The sequence below is a fragment of the Chaetodon auriga genome, chromosome 1 (assembly GCF_051107435.1).
Source record: "Chaetodon auriga isolate fChaAug3 chromosome 1, fChaAug3.hap1, whole genome shotgun sequence".
Lineage (NCBI taxonomy): Eukaryota > Metazoa > Chordata > Actinopteri > Chaetodontiformes > Chaetodontidae > Chaetodon > Chaetodon auriga.
The window spans coordinates 24,488,794-24,507,652 of NC_135074.1; the positions used below are offsets into that span (position 1 = coordinate 24,488,794).

An 18,859-nucleotide genomic window follows, 5' to 3' on the forward strand; every position below is an offset into this window, starting at 1 on the left:
ATTGTGATATCTAGTACTTTTGCGATTTGAGTCTAGAGAAAAATAACATTTACAGCAAGACTGATCCAGAACAGGGGAGCTGGAGCAAACTGATGCTTTAAAGCAACAACAACTTAATCTGCTTCAGGAGTAAACATCTTGTTTTGGACACAACCAGTCCTATTTCTTGCGTCTCAGTAGACATCTGTCTTATCAGTTTTGCTCGGTGAAATCTGATTTACTGTAACCAGAAATCCAAAATATCCAAATTTGTTATAGGAAATGTACACGTAATCTAAAAAGGTTCACTATATTAATACTGAAAATGTTTTGCTCAGTGCTTGTATGTTTAAAAAAGAGCAAAAAATGTAATACTTCATATGAATTACCTTATTTATAGTGCCTGATTTTCAGCTCATATCAGGTTTCACTGCAATCACATAAAAATTCACAATATTTCTGATATATAAACAGATGGATGGATTATCACTGTTGAGCGTGATTTCCTGTTTAAATCTGAATAAGATATCCCTCATTCTGTGACCTGCACATATTCAAATAAATGCAGGAAATACAAAAATACATAAAACCGAATAACAGGAAATAGCATCAAGATATCAGGGAATTACCAAGGAAAGGAGAGACAGAGAGAGAGAGAGAGAGAGAGAGAGAGAGAGAGAGAGAGAGAGCGAGAGAGAGAGAGAGAGAGAGAGGGGGAAAGAGGGGGAGGGGCAGAATGAGCGCAGTACCTCAGATATGCATAATGCAAATGACATGCATGTCAAATGGCAAAACAAACTGACAGTGACAGAACAATGGAATAGCCAGAGAGCGGCAAACCTTGCTTGAGCAATCGTTGGAGCCCTTTCTGTCCATTTCCATGGGAAGAAACCATTTCGAGTCAGTTCCGTTCAACTGAAACTTTCCTTGCAGGAGATAACTGATATCACTGTGCAAATGTGACAGAATTCAGATAAGTGGTGTGATGGCAGAAATAGCTTATTCATGGCTACCACTAACAAGAGTCTGGATTGAGACTGTTCCTGCAGCACGTGTTGTCCGACAGAATAGGTCGTAAATGTACGGTCACAGACGATTTTCTTACTGCTCCCGTCAGCCACACAGAGTCCTTCTTCACTGGCTGTCACACTGCCCAACGGTACGCAGCAAAATGTGTCCGTACTGTGAGATGTTTAGATTCAACCTCTGCGACGGAACAGTTTGTGATAATTCAATTTAATTCACCATTATGGCCAACTCACAGAGGACAGTGAAGCCAGAAACTCTTTGCTTGTTTCTATACATATATGACAAAAATTAACAAAACCAACAGCTTCTTACAGCCTAAGAGATGATTGATCGATCAGAAGAAAACTAACCAACACCTACTTTGATAACTGATTAATCTTTTGAGACAGCTTTCAAGCAAAATGTTATCTAGTTCCAGCTGTCTTTGTTTTATGCGATAGTAAACTGAATATCTCAAGGGTGCCCTGGCAGCTCACCTGGCGTAGTGTATACCAAGTATCAAGGCTGAATCTTTACTGCAGCAGCCTGGGTTCGATTCCAGCCCAAGGCCCCTTACTGCATGTCACCCCCCCTCTCTCTGCCTTTCCTCTCTTTCTGCAGCTGTCATCCCCACAAATAAAGCAGAAATGCCAAAAAAAATCTTGAATATCTTTGAGTTTTGGTTGGACGTAACAATCTGAAGATGTCACCTTGGGCTTATAGGCCTCATTTTCTGACATTTTATAGACCAAATGATTAATCGATTAATCAGGAAAATAACTTTCAGATTAATCGCTAATTAAAATGATTGTTAGCTGCAGCACTAATACCAACCGTAACATTCTGAAAGTCCTTGATTAATTACCAGTAAATCACTGTAAAACAACTCCCTGACACATGATCTTGCAATACCTTTTTGCATTACCCAAGGTCACAGCAAAGCCTGAAATATCTTACTGTACATAGTTTCGATGAAGTCACATTTGCTTTTTCCAGTGATACTACACACATACGCAGAATTCTGATTATCAGCTGAGAGTTTCTGACTTCCTGCATTCCACATCTCTGGCTTGATGCTGTGTTTACTATCTCTTCTGCAAGCCCGCACCTTAACACCTTTTCCCACCCAGCCTCTCCTCTCTCACTCTGCTTTTTACCCTTACAAGTCTTTTGTTGAATTGATAAAACCTGTGACATAACGACTTCATTAAAGGACCCTGGCTTTCTGTTCCAGCACAAACAGACAAATGCTAAATGAAGGCAAACATGCGCTTCACATCAGCTAGTAAACAGAAAACATGTTAGGTGTTTACAGTGGCACACAATCCACAGTGCAACATGTGCGTTCAAATACGAAAACGAAATGAAGGTTTTAAAGGCTACTGAGCAGTTTCAGAACAACGCCTGGCAACATACGCTCTGATGAGAGAAAATCCACCGGCATTAAACTCGACATGTCAATCACTTGTATTCCTCTGTTCAAACGGGTGCTTTACTTAATGTTAAACATGTGAAAATGACTGGCTGGAAGAGAATAGTGTTGTATTGACAGAGAGGGAGGCAAAGCAGCAGGCAGTCAGCCACTCTGTTCTGCTTCACTGCAACATGGGAGGGAGGCCAGCATGGACACACACACACACACACACACACACACACACACAGATGTAAAAACACACATACAGGCATGTACACACGGGCAAGCGCACACTTGCACAAATGCACACACACTGATAGTCTCTCTTCCTCTTGCGCTCTCTCTCTCTCTCGCTCTCTGTCACACACACACACTCACACTCACTCACTCACTCACACACACACACACACACACACACACACACACACACACACACACACACACACACACAGTGCAGCAGGTGAGGTGCCAGCACATCACAGCGCTGCCATTTTTCAGTGTCTTGCTCAGGGAGAAGCGCTCTGACATTTTATGAAGCACTCTGCAGAAATCAGCAGCTTGTAATGGCGGCTGGACTGTCACTCCTTTCCACTCTTCACACTCCCTCTATCTCCCTTCCTCACACTGCTTTTAAGATATAATCTCCCTTGATTAGCATAATCTAATCAATTTTATGAAATTGGCTTTTAATTACAAAGAACAATCTCTTCCTCTTAGACCCCGCATAAGATTTAAATGTCTTTAATATTTGGGGGGAAAAAAAGACAAATTGAGGCAAGAAGTAAAACACCAGTGAAAGGTTAGAAAATGCCCATCACACTCAGGTGAGAGAATGATTTAAGATTGATGACGAAAGGGTGTAAATAGAAAACCAAATCAGAAAAAAAAGCATATTATGGGAGTTTGTCTTTAAATCAAAGTTTTCTGACAGAATCATTTCTTTCTGTTTTCACATTATGAATCAGCAGTCCAGTAAACATCCATACATTTTTATTTCAGACGGTAAAACAATGCGTTTACATGTGAAAGCTGTTGTTTTCTCACATCTTTATTGACCCTTGGAATCGTGGCTGCTGATATTGCTGTACGTGCTCACAGGAAAGGCCTGATGATTAGAAACCCAGCTGTTAAATATGTCCTCTGCATAAAAAACAGGGATCTATAACCACGATTAAGTCTCTGGTATGTTGTTGTGCCTGACAAGCTCTCTGTTGAGCAATGATTAACAGCGAGTGACTCTACAAACCGCTGCTAGCACATTAACACAGTGTTTAGTTTAGCCAGCCCCTCATTGAAGCCATTACTGCTCTAGCTAAGCTAACAGTCGTCCTCAGAAGCTGGGCAACCGACAGCCTGTGGCCCGGCAATTTACAACGATGACAAAGCTTGGCAACCATGCTCTAAACTTTTCACCCAAAGTTTCACTCAGGGCCGGTACATTTTAGAGTAACTCAGAATAGTATGCCCACAGGAAAAAATGTGATTCAACTTGAAATATGTGGGAAGTGTCGAGGCCAAATCTCTCAGTGTAGGCTACGCTATAAACCTTAAACTAAGCCGATTTCATTAATGTGACATTAGCATTTGTAATGAGAAAAGGGGAAAAAACCCTTGGGACATCTTTGTACTGTTACAAAAACCACACATACACACGCATGCGTGTGCCCACGCACATACACAGACATGTTCACACATACACAAGCAAACATAAACACACACAAACACATAAGCCGCAATATCAGGCACTAATTTACATCCATATTACACAAGAATCGCAAAATGCAGCCAAAACAGGGAAGAGGGAAAACAGTAGTATTTGCGTAGGTTTTATAATGAAATATCTGAGCTTAGTCTCTGTAAACTATCAGTGACAGTTAGTAAATCTGTTCAACCTTTACTGATGAACTGAGCAGATAATGCCAGACAAATAAAGCCCAGAATTCACTCCCACTCTACCGCTCCAGACAGAAAGTAGGGGAGGAAGAGTGTGTCGAGGGCAAATCTTCAACCATCTCATCACCTTTTTTTTTTTTTAAACTTGCCAATACACGTCTGTGGTACTCCCTGACTTGGAGCTCATGTGATGCGCGACGACACTCCTTGTTTCTTCTTCAACAAAACAATTGCATATATTAAGATGACTGGTCCCTTTTCAGACAACACAGCAGTGCTGGCAAGCATCTACATGTTGATTTGTTGGGTAAGTGACTGTAAGGTTTTCATTGAGTCTATATTGAGCTGCACATTTCCACATTGACCAAGTCGCTTTGGGGCCTGACCGGTGGCTTGATTAGTTTAACTGTTGTCTGTGTGAGGCAGTGAAGTTAGGACCTGAAGATAAAGCTGAAAGCTTGGATTTTAACTAATGGGGAGATAACAGCAACAATAGTATTTAGACAGTATTATTATATAGTATTAGAATTTATATATATTTATATAGTTATAGTATTTATCCACTTTTATGGTTCTGTATAGATAACTCATCATGTTTTTTGTCTTCCACTACCATTTATGCGTGATTTCAGTTCATTCATTAAATATGAGGGAATCTCTCTTTATTCAGTGTTATTGATGTTTCCAAATGTATTTCAGTGTGGAGAACGACTGTGAATGAGACAGTACAGAAATGGTCCGTATGCTGGGGAATGTAAATATTTGTGTAACTATAAAGATTTGAATATCTTATCTTAAATTCCTGTTTAGTAAGAAGACGCATAAAGATGGACGCCCTGGTAGCTCACGTGGTAGATATCATGTATCAAGCCTGAGTGATTAGTGCAGCGGCCCAGGTTTGATTCCAGCTCAGGCTCTTTACTGCATGTCATCCCCTCTCTCTCTCTCTCTCTCTCTCTCTCTCTCTCTCTCTCTCTCTCACACCCACCCCTGCCCTTCCTGTCTTTCTCAGCTATCACTATCAAAACAAAAGAAAGAAAAAGAATATACATAAAGAAAATCTTCATTCATTCAATAAGTGGTGGAAAAAAAAAACACATGCTGCTTGTTTGAGACAGGAGAAAAAGGAAATGTGCACAGCATAACAACCGCATGTCACATGAGAGATGTGTTTGGGTGAAGGTTAAAATGATAACGGAAACGGTGATAGACTGGTTTTATCAGTTTTATTATTAACCAGCCCATTTATGAATGTGTTCCAGTCCCATATAATAACAGGTAACAGGTGACAGGCAGCGTGTATATCTTTGGTTTTGGTTTCTATCCAAAAGATTTCTCAGCAGTTTTCTTGCTGAGCACTGAGATGCTTACTGACTTCAGCGACACGAAACCTTGTAATAATGTTTGCTGCCCCAAATAATGAAAGTGGTCTATAATCACAGGATAAACACTGCTTTCTGTCTGGATTTACAAGACTGCAAAACTAACGACCTACAACATCACTGAAGGGAGTGACAACCAACAGGTTCCCGCCAGAATTAAACCAGAGACACTGTTGATACTTGGTATGTATCTTGGACCACAAAGGCATCAGGACACCCAAAATGTAACATATTTTCCTCATAAACCTGTAATTGCATTAATAAAATCTCTTGTTGAAAGATTGGTGTTTCCTGTTTTTGTGAAAGTGGAAGAATTTGGTTGCAATTGTTGTGTAACTCCTGCCAAAATGCTTACAGCCATCAGGCGTGTAACTAGAGCAAAGCCACGTGTTTCCAATGTTGAGGTAATTAATTAAAATAAATGCCAATTCAACATGCATCAGGAATGACAAACAGGCCATTATTTATCCATTTAACTTCAGGCTGCACTGATGCAGGCACTTTTTAGAATATTGGTTTAACTGCAGTAGCTTTTTGGTACATTTATCGAGCCAGAATAGTATAGATATGCGGACATGTGTTGATTTGGGTTTCGTTGTCACACACACACACACACACACACACACACACACACACACACACACACACACACACAAGCAGGGGATTGAGGGGACAATTACAAAGTTAAATATGTTGAAATATTAACCAAATGAAGATTCTTCTGTTACATTATGACATTGACCATTGATTTTCCAGTTAGAATTCTTAGTCAACAAACTGTAAAAACTGAAGATTCAATAAGTGCTACAAAAATAGCAAAAAATGCTAAGTGAATGAAACAAATAGAGGACCACTGTGTGAGAGATAAAGAGTCTTTGATTAGGCTGGAAATGAAACCAAGTCAGGGAAACCCAAAATTCAGTGAGCTCAGATTAAGCCCTGAGCCGTACAACATGGTGGTCACCACAGTTTGCCTTAAGGCATGCGTAATGTTACTTTCACACAGTTCTTTTTCTTTCTTTCTTTCTTTTCTTCTTTCTTTCTTTCTTTCTTTCTTTCTTCTCTGTTATTGTGACATCAGTTTCAAAGCAGTTCTGAAAAAAGCTGGTCCCGATAGATCGAGCGAATGATGTTCACAAAGCGAAAATGTCACCGTCCAATCCTTGTGTTCTTCTCTCTGCGCTCCTACCTACCTTTCGTCATTGTCAAAAGACAAAATCAGGGCAGGTTATATCTAGTAACACGTACAGAATATTACGTCTGCTTGGGTTTTTTTTTTTCCCACAGTCAAGCGAAACTTAAATTTCAGCCAAATATTTTACATGGCCGAGAAACGTTTTTTATTCTCTGCAGTTCAATGTGTGATAAAATATGATACTTTTGCTTTTCCATACAGAATAAAAAGATAATAAATGACAGTCATAAGGGGAAACGGCTTCACTCTACCACTTTGCCAGTATCACCTTTCCGCTGCTCTATCCAGGACACTTTTTCTGCCCCCTGGGGGCAAATGTAGAAGACCCTTTTAAAAGTCCAGCTGTGCCTTTAAAAGAGTTTGTCACACCAGCGATGGGGTGCTTTGAAATGCCGTGCAGAATATCCACAAAATAGAGCTCCTTTTTTTCCTGTGACATGGCCCTATTTCCTGTGTCACCACACTTTCCCTGCGTGATTTCATACAAAAAGTCAAAATATTTGAGCCTCCATTGTTGACTCTGTCAAACCCAGCCTTGACATTACTGCACTGCAATCACACTCCCACAGGTGGATACACACGTGCCCAAACACACACACACACACACACACACACACACACAGAGTTACCTGTGTTAGACTGAGTGTCACCAATGTGTCACACTATCTTTTCATGTGAAACTATATCCACTGGCCCATCCTCTGGATCCTAACACTTCCTTGTAGCTGAACCAATCACAAAGCTTGCCATCAAGCTGCTTTTGTTACCTGATATTACTTAAGGAGGAGCTAAACAGGGAGCAGAATAATAGCTTTGGCTCAACGTGAATGTATGTTTGTGGTTGGTGTGTGTATCTGTGCATATGTCACGACGAGCGGATTCCTTGTGTAGCGAGCCTGAAACCGAAGCTGCCTGGGCCTGTTGTTGATAGCTGTGTCTCACCCACTCACTGCCCCAGAGGGAGTCAGGACCAAGACCACTGTTCAGGGTCTGTCTGTTCACACACATGAAACACAAGCTTGGATTACACAGGGCTCAAATATGACTCATCCCAAGGAGAGAGGGTGGAGGAAGGCCCTCTCTGTTGTTTTGCACAAATGCACACACACACACACGCAAACACACACACACATACACACTCCCCGCAATGATAGCTACATCACAGGCTCAGAGAGGACCTTGTGGTTCCACACACCTGCCAAAGACAGATGTTAAGAATAAATCAGAGAGAAGCTCAGACTGAAGAGAGGCTCCGCACTGCCGTAACTCCACTAACTCACTACACAGTACACTAACTGGAGAGCAAACAGCTGCACATGACAACACACACCAGTGATGAAAGTAACAATAGCATGCATGCACCTGACATGCATACAGAGAGAGACTTTGTCGTGGTGGGAGAGGGAGTATTTTCCAGTTTCCGTCTCACAGGCTCCACTCGTATTTTTGTGTTTTTAGCTCGGTTCTGTTGCTGTGTAACCAGCTCCTCTGGAGATGAGGGTTTTTAAGTGCAATTGTTCTGGAAGAAGCCGAAATCCTCCAACGACAGACAAACAAGTCACAACAAGGCTGAAAGCAGTGTGGGCGGTTTGGAGAGGAAGCACTTTTTTCCGCTGCTGACTAGGTGAATTTCATGATTTCTTCATTTAAATATAGCTGCAATGGGTTATGAAGGATCAACACGCTCACAAAGCCTGCTCTTTAAGTAGATGTGTTGCACAATAATATACTCAAAAAGCTATTTTAGGGGACTGTGACCTCTAAAAGCACAATTCAAACACCAACGCAACATCATCCTACATCCTGTCAGTCAGTGTGGCACACTTCCTGGTTCCAGAAACCATGTGTCATAAAAAAGAAAACTCAGATGCATCCACACAAGAGCGTAGCTTTTGTCTCTGCTGGCAGCCATGTCTATGGGCATCTTTTGTCACTTGAAGTTTTTTTTTAGCCTTTGTCGTCTAACAGGCTGGGAGAGGCAAAGTGGTCTGTGTAAGTGTTGTGGGTGTGCATGGTATGCATGTGTGGTGTTTGTGTGTGTGTCATAAACAGACACCTTTCACGCTTTGTGGCCCAGAAACAGGATAAAACAGTGAGTTAACCAGCAGTGCGCTGACATTATCTCTTCTTTGCTGTCCTGGAATGCCAGCCTGCTGTGAAACTCCAAATATGTGATGTCCTGTCACACCTCATAATGTGCCTATGTGTGGTATGAACGTGTGTGTATGTGTGCGCGTGAGTCAAATCAGGCAAGGAGTGAGTGTGGGTGTTTTGCTTTGTCTTCCTGCATTAAAGGCACAAGACCAAGTGTGAATGTCTGGGTCTTACTACTTGATAAATCTTCAAAAACGAGAAGCCATGAGGCTCACAAGGACTCTGAAACTATGTCAGCAAAGAAGCCCAAAAGAATGAATACAAAAAGCAGCAAAGAAATAGTTTTGAAATTAAAATCTACAACAGATAAATGATGAATGTGTTGGTCAGTGTCGGTGGATTTATGTTTTTTTTTAATCTTTGATCCAAGAAAGTTTTCTCCCATGTGTGCTTACAATCACTGGGCAAACTAAAGCCCAACTCGGGCCCTTGTGATGCCGATGAGTGTAACATCCATGACTCAAGAGGTCAGGCAGCCCATCCAGGCTGAGCATTAGGGGTTAAGGGGATGAAACCAAGTGTGAAATGTGAGAAGACAAGCCAACATGGTTTCTCAGGCAACAAATAGAAAGGCGACAAACATATCTCTGTGACTGCGAGGAACGTGAGGTATGTTAGGAAGAAAGACCGTCACGTCATCCATGATTCACATGAGAGCAAGATGGAAAAGGAATTAGAGTGGCTTTCTGAACTGGCTGAGTTTAGACATGTTAATCAGTAATAGCCTGTTGTACTTCAGACGGAGTGTGAGCACATTCGCGCGTGTGTGTGTGTGTGTGCTTGTGTGAGACTCTGGCAAGTCCAACACTACTTGGATTTGAGCTGGTTTAGGCAAGAGAAAGCTCCAGACCAAGAGATAATCCATCTGGACTGTTTCCTTACAAAACATATGGAAAAATGCAGAGGCTTTTTTTTTTCCCTTTTCCGCCCACAATAGCTATTAATATCTCACACTGAACATTTGCTCATGTCCCACTAAGGACAGGAATTCCTGCTGAAATACAGTCATCTTGGAGGATTAGAAAGAGTTGGTCAGGCATGTTCACACACTCGCCATATGTATCCTCTGTGCGCAATGATGAGCATACAGTCGCATAAACACATATAGTCACTAATGGCTATGCACTCAGCATATTCTTCTGTCTCCCTCTCTCTCACGCTCACACAGACACGCACACACACACACACTGATTTAGGTAAATTGAAGTGACGTAATCTGAACCCTCAGACACGACATGACTTATTCCACTCAAGTCATTTAAACAAAGATAGTCTTTCCTGGCCGCTTTGGAAATAATTTACTCTAATATCAACAAGGACCCCTAAATAATCACACCAACTACCTGACAGGAATTGTTCACAGCAGCGCCAAAAACCTGTGTTAAAATGACAGCGCTGTAAATTGTTTTAATTATAGCCGACACAGATAACAGCCTGTGGAAACATCAACCTTTTCTTCAAGCCCTCTGCAACATCCAAACATACAGTATTCCCTGGAAAATGCGGCTTGTTGTATGTGTGTATGAGGGTGAGTGTGTGTGTGTGTGTGTGCACGCGCGTGTGAATACAATATTCATTTTGCTGCAGGAGGACAATCTATGCATAACAATGAGAGGCGCTAATGAAATCAGCCATCAACCTGCGATACATACATATTAAAGCAGGACCTCAGAGTGTCATTCGCTTAGTGCATCATTTGTTCCCACTCGTTTTTTTCGCTCTGCCACCTGACCTTTAGAGTATGTACCCCCCCTCACTTCTCCACGCTAAAAATAGGAAGTGTACCTGCAGTACTGTGGCATTATGCATACATGCATGTGTGTGTGCGGACATGACAATACGTTTCAGAAATTCAGACGAGATTGATTTACGCATTAAGAGCGGGGAAAAATGTGCTCCTTTGGGATTTAAATGTAGACAACTCGTGTTTGATTGTCCGAAGTTTGGGGATCTAACGGCCACTTTTTAACAGATGACGTTCAGCATCACAAATGGTAACCACGGTCAGAGGTATACCTTCAGTATAATGTCATATCATCCCAGCTGCCAGGGAACAACGCTCCTCCCTTCCCTCTTAGCATGCTTCACAGCTCTGGTCTCTCTTTCTCTCCCTCTCTCTCCCTAACCCCCACCCCCACGCTGGCAGGGAAATGGATCCCTCCACCTGACAGTGGCCATTTTGAGCCTTCTCTCTCCTCTCCTCTCTACTCCTGCTTCCTGGTAAACAATGGGAGAGGGATAATTGATCAAACAGCCAGGGAACCCTCCGAGCAGGGGAAGGTCACCGCCCGCCAGCCCAGCTCACTGAGGAGTGTGTGTGCGTGAGTGTGTGTGTGGGTGGGGGGTGGGGGGTGGGGTGGTATGTGTGTCAATATGTGTATGTGTATGTGTGTGTGTGTGTGTGTGTGTGTGTACATGCATGTATTGCATGCATGCATGTGTGACCAACTGTGCAAAAAAAGTGTGTCTGTGTGTGTGTGTGTGTGTGTGTGTGTGTGTGTGTACAAGAGAGACTGAGGTTGGGGGGGTGCGGGGGTTTCTCTGACGCTCTTGAGCTGCCATTTTTCTTCCCTGACAAAGACTCCATCTGCCACAGAGCCATTTGCTGCCTCCCGAGTCGGCAGAGCATTCCGCACGCCGTGTTCACCTTGATGTCACCTCTACACGGCTCACGCCTTGCTGACGCTGTACACACGCATACATACACACACACTCACACACACACACACACACACACACACACAAGCACAACAACAGATTTCTTTTCCTCTCACAGACGTATATGCTCATTGTCTCCCACTCGCAAACAAACACACACTTTCGTTACTGTCATCCTATCTTTGCACTTTCTCTTTCTCTCGCATACACACACACACACACACACACACATTTGAGTGTGTATGTGGCTACGCAGCGGCCCTCCCGCTCCTCTGCATGGCTGATATCACTGTGCAACCATCAGCGCTGTGCATTGTGGGAGTGTCTGTTGGGGCAGAGAGACGCGACAGGGGCTGAGGGATTCACACGCCTCTGAAAGACAGCCAGAGGGAGAGAGAGAGAGAGAGGCAGGAGGGGAGGGAGGTAGAGTAAGAGAGAGAGAGAGATACGGAGGGGGCCGGTAACTGGAAATGAGAGATGGCATTTTAAAGAGGAAGCTGAATTTCACCTGCAATTACCGTAGCTCCGGGGCACATGGCTAGGTTAAGAGACATTTCATTCCAAAGCCACCGCGTATAGCTGCAGCACTGAGCCCTGAGAGGCGCATAAAGAAGGAGGGAGAGAGAAAATAGAGCGGTGGAAAACTCTCCTCTGCCCAAGATGGCCCTCAGCAGATGCAGCGATGAAAGAGAGGAGGCAGCCAGGGATGTAACTGGTAAATGAAACCCAGCAGAAAAAAGCTGGAGAGGAGAGGAAAGGAAAGGAAAGGAGCGGAAAGGAAAGGAGAGGAAAGGAAAGGAGAGGAAAGGAAAGGAGAGGAAAGCAGGACAGATAAAGAGACAGAGCAAAGAAAAGGGGTATCTCATTCAGCAGGCCCCAACTCGGCCATCTGCACACCAGACCAGACAGCTGAACTGGGCCTCAGAGAGCACACAAACACATGCACACACACACACACACACACACACACACACACACACACACACACACACTGAACAAAGAGCAAGTAAAATCCAATAAACACAGATACTCACACTCTCACAGTTAAGTACAGGGAAAGCTGAAGGTGTTTAATGATTAATATAAATCTTAGTATTCGTTCTCCTCTTTCGATGAAACCTTGCTTTCTCTCTCTGTCTCGCTCTCTCTCTCTTTCTCTCTCTGTCTCTCTCTCTCTCTCTCTCTCTTTCTGTCTCTGTCTCTCTCTCTTTCTGTCTATGTCTCTTCCTCTCTCTCTCTCTCAGAACTCCAAATGGAGCTGTAATGGTTTCCCCGAGGCTCAATGTCCTGGCCAGTTTCACCAGGCACACCGCTGCGTTTCATAGGAGAAGTGTGACTGCACAAATACAGTAATGAGCCCTCACTGGGAGCTGGGGGCCTCCTGGCACTGCTAATGGCTCCTCTGGACTGCAGCTGTATCCAGGTTATAACCTGGCCTGGCCAACAGGCCCTGAGACGCGCAGGCCCAGCAGGGACAAACTATTCCCAGCCACAGGCACAAACTGTAGTCAGAAACCCATCCATAGTGGACTATGCGTCTGGTGTGTGGGTGTTTGATGTGGGGGAGGAGGAAAGAAGATCTGGGCAAGGGGGTTAGGGGGCAGGAAGTTGTGGAGGATGTCAAGAGACAAGAGGCCATGGTAGAGACATAGAGCAAGGGATAAAGACAGTTGAAGAGATGTGGTTTGGCCATAAAACCAGCAGATAGACCCAATAAACCTAGAGGCTCTCATAGGGCAACAGCTGGCGTCGGGTGAGACTGGTGATTGTGTGTGTGTGTGTGTCTGTGTGTGTGTGTGTGTGTGAGTGTGTGTGTTTGTGTGTGAAAAAGAGAGAAAGTGAGTGAAAGCGTGTGTGTGGTCTGCTTAATTATCTCCATAAAAGAGTAACCCCCCAACACTTACATGCATGCATGAACTACGTACAGAAAATAACAACAGCTTGCTAATAGCAATTTCACTTATAATAACCAATTAATAGTCAAATAAAAGAAATGGGAACTCTTTAAAAATAATGCACATGACTACATAAATCTATATATTCAGTAAACACAACAGTAAAACCAGCGAGGAACAAGCAACAAACATAAAATGTAAACTATGATTGCATACAAGCAGCTTTTAACCTTTAAAGCCAATAAACCATGTGATGGATTCCTTATTACAAACTTATGTTTAGTGGCTTAGCATTGATCAACATCAAAGAAGCTTAAAAATATGAATATATAGCGTGAGCATGAGGTGAATGGTAAGTGCAAGTGATGGCAAAGGCTTGGCCATGTCTTGTTTTCAAACCTAACAGTGAAATAGGCATTAGGGCTGAGTCCAAGCGGCTCAAATTGCAATCCTGTTTGTGTGGGGGCTAAAAGGTTTGTGATATATGGGGTTTGAATGTCCACTCCTAATGTTTCATAAATTACTGGCATGCAATTATGTTACATTATGACACCCAAAACTCAGCATTGTGTGTCCAACATCTCCCCTCTACTACAACAAACACATTAACACACACATACACACACAGAGGCCGCTCCCATTGTTGCCCTCTCTGGGAAAGCTCACAGCTTGGGTTCTTTAGCTCCTGTTTTGTCTGGCCCTCCATTCAAAATGGCCCCCTCATGACCACGCACATTATCGTGCGGGCAGGCAGCCCCCGAGTGGACTGAGGCTCCCTGGGTGCGAGCAGTGATTCATGGCAACAAGGGTCTGTAAAAGAGCAGCCTCGCCCCACACTGAAGCCCTTCATAGGGACAAGGAGAGCAGAGGCTGTTTGGCATAGGGGGCGAATCAAAAGTCTGGCTAGAGGACTGAACCCTGTTGAGACCACGCGGGCCAAGGGAGGCAGAAGGGGAACGGTCAGTGTTTTTTCTTGTGTGTGCGTGGAGAAAGAGCGGGAGTGAGCGTGGAAGAGAGAGAGAGAGAGAGAGAGAGAGAGAGAGACATGGATGGGTAAGCCCAAACTAATGCTGGAGTGTGTCTGCTGAATCTACACTGCTCTCTATCCCGAGGACAATCTCGCAGCAGCTTTTTAACAATCTTAGCTCCGAGGCAAGTACAAAGTACTAAATGTTTAGGCGTTATCTCTAACACTTCTCCAATCTAACAGAGCACCAGTTTAAAGGGCACTGGGAAGAAGACACTGTGAGAAACAAAGAGGGCTCATGAATAAGAGCTGAAAAATGATAGTAGTTGAAAACCCTATTCAGGTTTTGTGACAGGCAGCGAGAGACACAAATTCTTTCCCCTCAGGCTAGAAGGTGTAATTTCCCCTTCCACTGTCACAAGAGCCATGTAAAAAATTATCTGTAGCTCAATGACTGACTGCTTCCACGTAATTTGTAATGTACAATGTGTATGCACAACTCTATCTATCTATCTATCTATCTATCTATCTATCTATCTAGTCTTGCAGATCGAGATGCTGAGAATAGAAACACTGGCATGCTTCTCCGTTGTAACACACGGTGGGATGCGGATGGAAATGCTGGCCCCACAGGACAGACACGCACACACATACACAGACACACACACATAAAGAGCGGACTGCTGTGGGGCTGACGCAAGACTATCTCTCTCTCACGTGTCTCTCCCCTACGGCCGCCCGCTGCTCCTGACCTTCGAGATGTTTTTCTCTCTCCTTCTCCCTCTCCTTTTATTCCTCTCTATTTCACACTCGTACAACACACATACACACACACACACCCTCCCAAATACACACACACACACACACTCTTCTCCGCACACCTCCCAGCCACTCAGTATTTTGTCATTAAAAGGCATTGCATTTCAAGCTTGGATCAAGCAGATGGGGCTGCGTAAGCATTGCTGCTCCTTCACACAGCACCTTGGCTTAAGTACAGATAGTCCACATGCATTACAGCACTCTCCCCTGAATGCATGCGCACAAACACACAAGCGAACGCACGCAAGCACACGCACAACCTTTCTGGAACCGGAGAATCAGCCCGTTTGTGGATGGCTGCTTCATGTGGGTACTGTGTGGCTCAGTTGTGTAATGCCTATCTGATGTAGTTGAATACCTTAAGACATGCTCTACAAGACATGGACGCCAAACAGCAGACAGAGGTATCATGTCTTCGCAGAGAAAGCACTCCGGTTAGTCATTCTCATCCTAATATATTTATTAGTCCACTGGTCCGTGCTCTAGTGGCAAAACACTGACAAAAATACTCCCATAAAGTTCAGTGGGTTCATAGCACACACACACAGACGCACAGACACACACACACACACACACCCATACGTGAATGTATTATAATTATATCTACATGCCATTAGACACATTTCTCTGTCTTTCTTTCATTTTCTCTCACTCTCAACATTTGCATATTCCTTTGGGAGTTTGAGTTGAGCAGCTCTTTCCTTTTTCCTTCTCTTGTCTTCCAAGCAACAAATGTCAGCTAATTACACCATAGCTGTTTGGATGAGCTCCATCTTTCCCTGTGCTCTGCTGTGCTTGCTCTCTATGGGGCTGCAGGAAAAGTCAGGCAGCCAAGACACCAGTCAGGAACAGCCAGGGGTGGGGGTTGAGCTACAAGGCTACACCCCCTAGAAACTGATTCCCCAAGAGAGGACTCATCAATACTTATCATAACTGATACAGCCAGCTTGCACCATCCTGCGGGGGGATATAATGTATCATTCACAGCCAGAGATGAAGCAGTAACGGTTAAACTTGATAGAATCAGGTCTGGTAACACAAGGCTAAGGAGCCAGTCACTGGCGAAACAGGTATTTCCCTGCGCTCTGCATTCACTAAAAACCCTTCTATAAAAGATCCCATTTCATCCAGTGACACACTCGCAGGCACAAGGCCATCAAGTCAGGCAGGAGAGAAAAGTGCAAGTCATTGTCTGTGTGTGGAACAACAAACTGCCACCTTGGTGTGTGTGAAGTGAAGCCTTGAGGACGCAGCCGCGCCCCTGAGTACAGCAAGCTCTCACAGAGACAGAGTGAGAAAACATAGAAAATGAAAGAGAGAAAGAAGAGAGGAAGGGACGGAGGGAGGGAGGAGGAGATTAAAGCTGCACATAGCAGTGTACATAAACAAGTAAACCCCATCCAAGATCCTAACCCAGAAGAACTGCAGGGCACAGTTAACAACCATTTACATTCAGCGTTGGCGCTGCACAGATAGCAAACTCAAAGGATGTTTATTAGGCGCGTACGTTTCAGACAAATATTCTGATTAGAATGGGAGAAATCTAATTAATTGCTTGATTCACTGAATGAACCCCGAATTTGTAATGTAATCATAACAACTGCTTTTCAAGGGGCTCTTGTTAAATTTAATTGGGGGAGAAAAAAACATCCTCTTTCACTGAATGAATGAAAATCAAATTAGGCCTGAAACTGGAGGAGTCTGCAAGTTTGTTCTGGCGTGCCATAAAAAAAAACTGTAAAAGCAGAAGTGGGTGGCAATATATATTTTAAAAAGTTACGCATCAACTGCTTTGTGACACGCACACATATACCAGGGGCACGCAGTGATAAAGAGGAGACGTGAATGCTCTTTAGTGTTGCGTGTACTCACTGTTAGAGATGTCTTCAGCTCTTTGACATAACTGCTGTAACACCTGGAGAAAAAGCAGAAACAAAATAGTTCAGGTTAAAAATACAATCTGAGTCACAGGAATAAAATGTTTTTCAAGCAGGCTTTTGATTCATATGATGATCAAAATGGCTAGATTATATGCAGCATTGTGGTAATTCGGAAAGTTTTTTCCTTTTGAGAGCCTGAAGGGGATGAAGCTCCTAAAACTACCTGGATATCAAAGTTACAGCACCACGGCTTGGTTTTCAGACACATCAAATAGAAAGTACAGTGACGTCTGAAACACAGCTGTGGCTGCGCACACACAGGAAGATATTCACACACACACACAAAAAGTCTCTTTCTCCCCAAGCCCTTTCTTGCAAAACCTGTTTGTTAGAAATGGATCTAGACACTGGAGCTTTGAGTGTGTGGATATTTTCCCTAAACACAAGACAGTTCTTGCAGAGAACCAAGCCTTACCGGCGTTCTCACGCCCATCTCTCATGCATTGTCTCTAAGGCCCTCCCGTGCTCTTACAGCCTGAGCCTAATCTAAGGAGCTCACCAAAACAGACGCCACCCAGCTATGTGCAGCACATCACACCACGCCACAGCTTTTATGCGGATATACGTGTATTCTTGAACTCTTGATTCCGTAGAAGAGTTTCTAGCTACATCATTAGAAATGTCGGGAACCTGCGTCCGCGTGATTAGATGATATCAAAAAAATACAAAAAAAAACAGTTGATTCAGACCTCGAGCCTCCTCATTCACATGTTCCCAGACATGGGGAAGAAGGCTCTCATAGACATTTCCAGACACACAGCCACACCAACACACAAACAGTGTTATAGCGTGTGTGGGTAGCTATCTAACAAGGTTTTGCTGACAGTAAACACATCCATCTGGTCAACAGCAACAGAATCAAGTCTGGTGGACACTTCATCAGCACGTGATGTTTTTATTTTTTTATTCTTGGTGTGTTTGTTTGTAAGTTTGCTCGTCTGTTTGTCAGCATGGTTACGGAAAAACTATTGGCTGATTTTCATGAAACTTGGCGAAAGGGTGTCGCATGGGCCAAGGAGGAACCCTGTAAATTTTGAAGCGGCTCCGAATCTTACGGTGAATACATGAATTATTTTTTGTTAACACTGCAAGATGGGGCATTTGGCGTGCTTTGGTGGAATAATGCCATACATCGTAAAATCAAGCAGATGGTAATACAGTTATATAGTGACAAAACACAGCCAATTGTAGAAGTACGATAACTCCATATCTCAATACACAGTCCTGGTAGTTATGGAGCACTCAGGGACATGGTTTCATGGGGGAACTGGTACAACAGTAGCACTGCCACACCACACTTTTTTTTTCCCAAGCTGTGGTGTGGCTGAGAACATGTACATTTCTGGTTCTCACACATGCATGTGAAATATTTGAATAGGAGTAGCTGATCAATGCACAGCTGAGATGATGATAGTGGCTGTCGTTCTAGTTACTGCTGTTTTTTTCCAGTAATTCCTGTGAATGTCACTTGTTCGAAATAAGAAAATGTGTATATTACAGTTCATGATTTTGTCTTTCTAGATGCCCTCCAGTCATGTCAAAGTCTGTGGAAACA

The 18,859-nt window shown here is 43.5% G+C and overlaps 1 protein-coding gene across 11 annotated transcripts in view; it reads right to left on the bottom strand.

Annotated features, from left to right (window-relative positions):
* The window catches only part of baz2ba (bromodomain adjacent to zinc finger domain, 2Ba), a 66,585-nt gene that overhangs the window by 36,234 nt on the left and 11,492 nt on the right, over nucleotides 1–18,859 (bottom strand). For all 11 annotated transcript variants that reach the window (XM_076730855.1, XM_076730846.1, XM_076730827.1 and 8 more), the window contains exon 2: nucleotides 17,237–17,279. The gene's annotated coding sequence lies outside the window, so the exon portion shown is untranslated. The remainder of the gene's footprint in view (nucleotides 1–17,236; nucleotides 17,280–18,859) is intronic.